Raw genomic sequence first — 9,341 nt, 5'->3', positions numbered from 1 at the left:
TGATGTGTGAGAAGTTTATTTAATCAGTGCATGCATTTCTGCATTTAAGCAATTTGAGGCTATTCTCAGGACATTGAATATTAAACCTTTCTCAGCATCTGGGGGCACAGACCCCGCATCTGGGATCGCCTACCACTTCAATTTAGAACCCCCCTTTTGAAATTCCTGTGTACGGGCCTGCCTGCACCTGAAGATATATACTAGTGAACATGTATAAACTCTAACATCTAATTTTACCTTGTACTTGTTTGTTTACTTTTTGTATCATAATTACAGTAGGACTGGTGATCAACTCATACATACCACATCAAAGAAAGAATGGCTCCATAAAATTTATGTTTGAATGCATACCCCAACTATCAAATACTGAAAAGTGTAGTGGCCCTACACTTCGTTTTTAGCTATGTTCAGCCTGTTACACAGCGTTACAATTGAAGAACATAACAAGCAGTGCCTCTGAAATCAATTTGAAAATACAGACAATTTCCGTTACAAATGTAATAGCTAGTTAGCAGAGGAAAGCCAAAGTGTGCTACCATGAATTGCAAACTTAGCATTATCAGCAAAAAGAAATGGGACACAAAGGAGGACAAAGGTAAGTCCATGATGCATACATTGTACGTACTGTGGTGTGCCAAAAGGCACCTGTCAGGCTGAAGCGACACTTAACAGTGAAAAAGTGAAGCCTTAGCCATCAGTGAAATACACTTGTCTGAAGGCATTAGCCAGGCAGTTAGCCATGAAATTTTTGTGAAATGTTTTCGTTGAATTACGTAACAACTTATTGAAAGTGGTTTTGGCTACTTTGAAGACACTTTTAGGCTTGATTCTACCTAACCAATACTGGCAAGAGGCATCGTGACATTGGTTTCTGGTCAATATTTTGTGTAAGAAAGTTAATACACCATACTACTCTACTGTATGATATAACCAACCCTGGCTGAACATAACCAAAGTAAACATATTATTCCAGTTCCTGTATAACACACACTTGTCTGTCATGTGACCACACCAGATCCATGACTGAACAACACACTACTATGTGTCTTGACTGAGTCAATGAATATGTGCCCCAGCGATCAATTAATGAGGTGCTTATTTTCAAGTACGTATGTTCCACCTTTTATGAACAGTACAAGAAGCACCTCTACAATTAGTATACTCACTAAGGAAATAGATTTATTGTTTTACATAAACCGCAATACATAATTGGGATTTCATAAATTTATCATAACTTTTGTAATTCTTCAATATGTTGCTATGCACTGCTAAGGAAGCGCTTGCTAAACAAACCGCATTTAACAACACATTACACACATAAGTATCTTCCAAATTGTTTTATAGTCTGACTATTGTGTTTTACCCACAAATTCTCTCAACAAAGCCTCAAAGCTGCTCTTCATTTTCGCTTGCATACATAAGGACACACACCCTTTCAACTCGAAGAAATAAGTTATTCCTGGTAGTCTACAAGGCCTGTACTGCTGTTTTCAGTTGTTAAATGTCTGTAAAACCTGAAGGGAAGTTCACAAAGTCTGATTGAAGTAGCCACACCCGTATCACACTGGTGAGTAGAAACCACTTCAGATTACAATTTTCCTGTGTGGAAGCTTATTACACTTAATTTTACTTCTTATGTGCAAGCTGCTTTTATCATTTAACGATTTTGCTCACGTGGGTGCATACGGACAAACATAGGTAGATGGAGATAGGTAGATAAGTACACACACACTTTTATGAAAACAATTGAAATCAGTAAACGATACACGTGCCCACAGCTGGCCGAAAGCCGGCTGTGGGTGCACACCTGGTTTAAAAAGCCAAACCTCCATGATCCCTATTATACAGTACCTATCATACTCTATGATAACTGTACTTATTACAGTCAGCGAGAGAACTTAAATCTGTTGTACATACACACCACAACATTTAAATAGAAACTGTGTACAACACACAATCAGTGTGTTGTATGGAGTGTTCTGATGAAACAATAATAAAATAAACTGATGGGTCATTATTACACTGTTAAAATTGGATAGTTATTTTAGCACTCGTTGAGTTGATTTAACAACTTGCTTGCAATGCTATTGTCACTATGGGAGTGCTAATATTACTAAATGGTGGTTAATTTAAGTTACCTATGTTACTTTAGCATCAGCCTTTGTGCTAGTTTAACATGGTACTTGTTATTTTAACAGGTTATTTTGTGTTACTGAAGTTGGTCAATATTATTTGGCTGTGATACTCACCAGTGAGACGCGCACAATTCAGGAACTGTCATTGTAACATCAGATATGGAAGAAGTTGGTCAGCAGGCCAACAATGCTTCATTTGAAGAACACCGAAGTGAATATTATTTATTATTCTCCAACATGTATACCACATTTACATAATGATGTACATATTATACAGTGTAATAATGTTGATAACAGATACACATAATATAATATTTACAATTAATAAAAAAAGTCAATCGTTTTCATTTAAGTCAGCATATTTAGACGAAGAGTTATATAGTAATGTTGCATGACTCCATATCTTATGTGTAGTTCAAAACTTCGCTGTCTACAGTGTTAAAGAGCAATGTACTATAACACATGGTACTACTTCTTGGATAGTACCATAACATTTAAGAATTACTATATTACAGTCGATTGGTACACATTTAGTGACTCGGACAAAATGTTTGTAAAATTGCTGGTTGCTGGAGCACGTGCATGGAATGTTATGGTAGAGGTAATCGTTTCACTGTAAGTTACAAACTACCTCTAGACCTTTGCAATTAGCTACATTGGCATCAGGTTGTACAAAAGTCAAATGATTAACTAGCTATGCACGTACATTAGCATGAGGCCATGAGCTATACTGAACTGTATTGCATGTCTAAGTCAGGCATGGTAATAGACCTTATAGCCATATAGCTCTGTATATCATCAAATAGTCTTGAAACCTGAACAAACCTGACTATCCAGAGTAGCTCAGTAGCTGTAGCTTTTATCATTTGATTATGGTTAACTTGAGTCAGACTCATGATCAGTTGTGCAGAGTGTATAGCTATGAAGTGCCATAATATAGGTTAGCAGCACCATACACTAACCTCTTCGCGCTATATTCATGCAGTCTCTACCCTCGGTCTCTACCAGCCCGCGGTCAGGTGAAAGTTTGCCGTTCTCCCGCGTCACGGTTGGTCGAACCAGTGTAAGTAATCTACTTTAAATACAGGCTTGTTCTAGCTCACTAAGATATCTACTTGAGGGAGCTCGCCATTCAAACGATAATTAGCATCATCTCTGGCATCATGAACTAGAATGAACGCGCACCATCATAGCGCATTAAACCGCAGTGAACTATAGGGATGATGCTCGGGATGATAAATCTGATGTTTAAAGAGAAGAGCTGCTACCGAGGCCGCTGCTACTATGGAAAACTTATCGCTTGTAAAGATAGGTCAGGTCATGCCGAAGCTCTCGTAGAAAAACCGCTACTATTCTGACGAAGCTTCAGTACAGTCGAGAGCAGTGTTTTGTAGGTAGGTAGCTAGACTAGCTTGCCTCTCAATTGAGAGTGAAACTACGCAGCCGCTATTTGGTGATGAACGTCAGTCTAACCTGTTGTGTCATAGCCATCTGGCATCAAGGACTGATCTTTAAGACCCTCAGCATCATGTGATGTCAAGTACATAGTGATTAACCTCCCGAGGGGACTCATGCAGGAGGGATACAGCTATATGGACTAACGCGCAGCCTCCTTTACATCTGGGTGCTCCTGTAAGTATGTATCATTGATATAACAAATAATTATTTATGCATACGCAGAGTCCTACTACTCCTACATCCGAGTCTCTATAGCTATGTCTCCATGACAGCAATACTGCTGGCAGATGGAAGTTATTGATAAAGGTGATTACAATTCAACTCATGATATGGACAGATGCAGTTCATGCCACTTGTCAATATAATTGTGAAAGAAACTAACTACTTGGCAACAGTTTCATGTAAGTAACCATGATAAAACCAGTGTAAATATGTGGGATCTTTTGTTAATAGGTGGTGTGGGAATTTTGTGGCTTGTGGCTGTATCTGTACATATTCTCATTGTTCTGCATGCTGTGTTTATAATAGAATTGTTTGATATTAACTGTCCATTGGAGAAAGCTAGTTTATTGAAGACTACAATACCCATCAGAACCATAAGTCAAAAGGTACAGTATACACTATTATAGCTTTTGGTCTGTAGTTCCTTATGCTTTTCTTACTATAGGTCATTGTACAAGAGGTTGGGAACTGCACTGTGTAGTGACACTATCACATATATAGGTAAAGAGAATTCATATTGTTTGTACATACGTGCTGACTCTCTCTCTCTCTGTTCCTGATGTTTTTAGATCTATGAATGAACGTGCCAGCATCAGCTACTAAAATTGAACTAATAATTATGCGGAATTCATCTGATGTGGAATCCGATGTTCAAAGATAAACATAGCTACTGCTGCTGCTACTACTACTACACTGCTGCTACCAAAAAACTTGCATGGTTGCTTGAGTTATGCTGGAGAATTGTGGATTGCCTTTTATTGACAATAATTTATACATATGGTTTATCTTAGTTGTTTGCGTTATAGTTTGTGATGAGTGTTAGTGTTGCCTGTTATGTCAGTGCTAATAAAGACAGAAGACCCTGCAATTTTTCCATTTATAGTGGCTACTGCGTGGAGTCTGAAAACTTGCTGTAAGTACTCTATTATATTTAGAGTATATAAACATATATTTTTTGTACACATAGTCCTCTCTACAAGAGTAAAATGTCACTTGCAGATAATGTCTCCGTCAGATAAAGTCATTGATATAGGACTAGGGACACGAATCATGATGTGGACAGATGTAGTTCATGTCACTTGTGAAGTGAAAGAAGCTAACTACTTGGCAACAGTTTCATGTAAGTAACCATGGATAAAACCAGTGTAAATGTGTGGGATCTTGTGTTAATAGCCAAAGAGGGAATTGTAGGATTTTTGTGGCTGTATCTGTACAGTATCACCATTGTTCTGCTGTGTTTCAGTTATATGTATTGTCTAGAAATCATTTGATATTAACGTTCAACGACCATTGAGAAAGCTTATTGTAGACTACTACTATATAAACATGCATCAATAGTCAAAGGCACAACCAACTTAGCTTTTGGTATGTAGTAGCAACATATTAAATATTATGCTTCTCTTGCTATAGGTCACAGAAGTGGAAACTGATTATGTGCAATGAAAAAGTGGCAGTCTCTTTTTCAGGTATGCATACAACAATTTTAATTGTTTGTATGTAATTGCTCTGATCTTTAGATAAATGGGCATGTCTGATTCAGCTGAACAAATGCTACAGTAAGACAACAAGTATGTTAAACAATTCATAATATTAGCCATACCTTTATTTGATGTTTTTTAGATTTGAGGTGGAAGAAAGACTTTGTGCTGATAACATGTGACAGTGAACATGGTATGTAGTAAGAACATACACATACTGTTTTGTAATTGCTTACCTTTTATATAGCTATTTCAAGACTATTCCAATCACTTGGTAGTGGCATAGTTACTTCAATGGCAGCCACCTGAACAGCATTCAAAAGATCTAGATGGAGGAGAACCTTCAGATATGAGGATATCAGGATCAAGAGTGGAAGAAGCCAGTGTCTTTGTCTTTTTGCACTAGAGATCACTGCCTGGATATTTGAAGATGATATGATGAATTAAGAACTCAACTATAGAACTCAGTTGTAACAGATGCTACCATTGCATTTTAGAGTGCTGTTATTGCATTTTAGAGTGCTATTATTACATTTTTAAAAGTGTCAATTCAACCAAACCTTGTAAATTCAACCCAAATAATCATGTTGTTTTAGCACCATCTATGTGTTGGTTAATATAGCACCAGAAGGTGGTGTTATATTTGGTACCGTCAAATTACACCTGGTTTTGGTGTTATTTCAACACATCACTTTTAACAGTGTAAGTATACAATGTACTATTGGGTTATAGCAATAATCATATGTATGAGTGGACAAATTGTGATTCATAAAATGGTTATAACTTCTGAATGAAATAAGTTGTCAACTTCAAATAACTTCATCTTATTCCTTTCAGTGAGATCATTTATTTGATACCAAGTTTAACTAATTTGGTTGACATCATGCAGATGAAATATAGTCAAAAGTCACATTTTTTTAATCCCAAAAGACCACAAAAATGTCACTAAAAGGGTTTTTTCCATAATGGATTCCTAAGGACTTTGATATGTTATAGAGCATGTTTTCTGTGTTAGAAAATGTTAAGAAAGGTTTTGTTGCAATTAGTGTGGTTAAGCCATAAAATGACTGGACTATGTGTATTTGTATTTCATTGTTGTTAATTATGACAACTTCATACATGTACACATGTACGTATATTATTGGAATTAAACTCCATAGTAGTAATGTACCGATACCACTTTTTCACTACAGGTCCAATACTGATACATTTCATGGCAAATTGGCCGATACCGATCCTATACCAATACTTTTCCACACAGGAATTACTCACAAGAAACAGCTAACAGTAGTCAATAAACCAGCTACTAAACACAGTTGCTAATTTCATCTACTGCAGTTTGCTGGTTTTGTGGTCATCAATCATGAGGATAACAATACTGTATGATTTCAATGAATCTTATTTCGTGGCTTATTACAGTTTCCACTGTGCTAGTAACTGGCTTCTTTCAAATAATTCATAGCATAGATCAGCTCGTGCTCAACTTTGTTGATGTGTGATTGACGCCACCATCTTGAAAAGTAATTAAATGATGTCATTCACAGTATCGGTTGGTATCAGGCATTTACAGCTTTATCAATACAAATCCAATACTGCCAAAATAGGGCTGATACCAATACTAGTACCAATATCGGTGCATCACTACTCCATAGTACAGTGATTAGTAAGTAATAAAAAAATAATTGATGAGCAATTATTATTACTAAGTAACACTTAGTACAAGCTAGGTGGGTGATTTTAAGACATCAAGTTGTTGTCATGGTACAAGAAATAACTAATGACAATTGTCCAACTAACAATAATGTGTAACTGCTTTGTATATATTGCCCACCCTAAATAATGTATAACATGTACATGATACACCACTCACTTTGTCAACTGCTTGTATATCAGCATTTTTGTCTAACAAATACTGGAAAACACGGACCTGTGCTGTGACGGCAGCTTCATGAAACAAGGTCTTGTTCCACTATACAATAGTAGACAATACATGTAATAGTAGATACTACTACTTTCTTACCATATTACAGTAAACCTTGTGTAGCTAATATGATTGTCTTATACCAATTTTATGTGGCATTATTAACAGGTCACTAAATGTCATTGTACATAATGTCACAATTATAAACTATCAAGATGACCAAGACCAGGGGCAGTGGAGTATGTCACCAAAGAGTGAGGAGGGGGAAGGGCAATTTCGGCAATGAACGTTACTGTTTGAAGCACACAACACACATGGACACCATTTTGGGGGATGGGACATATATTTTAGAAAATGAGATAGTAATTTTATTACTTTCACTACATTGAGTTAGTCACAGTGTTTAAGGTATATCTGTTCTATTAGAGTGGTTGACTGCTCTATTAGAGTACCTTGATGTTTTGTTACAACATTGACCAAAAAGTTAACACACCAGTATAGTGTGATGGTAGTCTCAATGAAATATATTGAGCAGATTCCACAAAAATTATCTGATAACTTACTACTGTTGTTTAGCACCTACGGCATGTTAAATACATTGGAAACTTCACTTTCATTCCTGTCAAAGCCACTGGTAAACAGCTCTCAACTGGCAATAGTACATCAAACTGTTCACACAAGGGTCTTGTGTTTGCTTCCCAACTGGTGACAACTTTTTCTTTCCGTTAGCAACTTTTGGTGACCGTTTTTGATGAGTTACATATTCTCTTTCATGTATTAACATGATTTGTGTTCTAAATGAAGCACTAGCTACCTTAAAAGTTTGTTGCAAGTTTCTATGTGTTTTTTGCTTGTACACTACACCACACCACAGAAAATGGTGTAGAGAACACTTGAACTACATCTCATTGTAAAGCACCCTACAAAGTGCTAGAGTACCTAACACCTGTATGTAATAATGATTCTAATCCTACTGCCAGCATAATTTTTCTACTTAGCTAAACCTTGTTACACAAAAAGTTCTATTTTCATACTGGGGTATACACACTAGGGCCCAAACAAACTTGGATTGTCAGGGTTCGAACATTCATCAACTAAAGATCACGAATCTTTCGAACTTTTACATGGAACTGGTTCCTGTTTACAAATTATAAATCACAGCATATTAACCTCATAGAGGTATGGCCTGTGACCACCACTAAACCATCAACACTTAACTTAATTAAATGTCAAATACCATACGTCTACCTTCCCCCACATCATTATGGAACACAGCAAGATGGATACCATATATAGCCTAAATATTTCGAGGGGCAAATTTCTCGAGGTTGAGCAATGTTGCTAAAAATAAAAATTTTGCAGAAGCAAACACTCCCAAAATGTATTAGACTAAATGGAGGTCTAAATATTTCAAGGGTAAAATTTTCGCTGATAACACGCAAACCGTGAAATCAGTGAAAACTTTCCCCCTTGAAATATTTAGGCTATACGGTAGCTTAACTGTGTATCACTATCTAATTAGTAGCTATAGCTCGAACTGTTCAACCCACATTCGAATGTTCATTCATTTGAACGAACCTTTGAATTCACTTAAGTTCACTTGTGCCCTAATACACACTACCATTACAATGAGAACTTACAACAAAACACATAACAGCAGTGCAGGCATAAGCAGGCCATTTAGGTTCACATTAGTTTGTCTGTGTGTTTGTCCCATATATGTTGTATATTCCTTTTGCAGTACAGGTTTGTTAGATGTATGTACTATGTTTGAACTGTTTGGTCAGCACATCAAGTGTAGTATAGCAACTGAAAGTGTATAAACTACATGGTAGGGTAGGTACTACTGATAACTTTTTATGATGTCCAGTTATTCCACCAACTAGTAGTTATGTTAGTTTTCACTAACTGCTACTGATCTTAGTGAAATATGTAGTTATCCACCAGCTGGGTATTCCATAGAAATATCACTTGTAGTTTTACTCATAACGTGATGTTTCATTGTATAATTTTGGTATCCAGACAAGCTAAAAATTGTAATGGGTCAACTGAAAGTCATTGTGGTAGGGAATTATAAATGTGTAATGAAATGTGTTTAGTAATTGGTGAATTATGATAACCATAATT

The 9,341-nt window shown here is 36.4% G+C and overlaps 2 long non-coding RNA genes across 3 annotated transcripts; one reads left to right on the top strand and one right to left on the bottom strand.

The window, feature by feature from the left end:
* Nucleotides 1-2,314: 2,314 nt before the first annotated feature.
* LOC136261292 (uncharacterized) lies at nt 2,315-3,429 on the bottom strand. The gene is made up of 3 exons (XR_010703850.1): nt 3,098-3,429; nt 2,961-3,054; nt 2,315-2,565 (listed from the first exon to the last, which is right to left on the bottom strand). It is a non-coding gene; the product is annotated as an uncharacterized lncRNA (long non-coding RNA).
* LOC136261291 (uncharacterized) lies at nt 3,067-5,787 on the top strand. 2 transcript variants are annotated; one of them, XR_010703849.1, is made up of 10 exons: nt 3,067-3,767; nt 3,816-3,994; nt 4,047-4,201; nt 4,261-4,316; nt 4,385-4,728; nt 4,783-4,935; nt 5,226-5,281; nt 5,333-5,383; nt 5,436-5,486; nt 5,541-5,787. It is a non-coding gene; the product is annotated as an uncharacterized lncRNA (long non-coding RNA). The 2 variants fall into 2 exon arrangements; XR_010703848.1 differs by having other exon boundaries at nt 3,078-3,767; nt 4,122-4,201; nt 5,541-5,786.
* Nucleotides 5,788-9,341: the final 3,554 nt, after the last annotated feature.

This window comes from Dysidea avara, chromosome 7 (assembly GCF_963678975.1).
Source record: "Dysidea avara chromosome 7, odDysAvar1.4, whole genome shotgun sequence".
Lineage (NCBI taxonomy): Eukaryota > Metazoa > Porifera > Demospongiae > Dictyoceratida > Dysideidae > Dysidea > Dysidea avara.
Note: the sequence above shows the minus strand (reverse complement) of the source record. Positions and strands in the feature narration are given on the sequence as shown.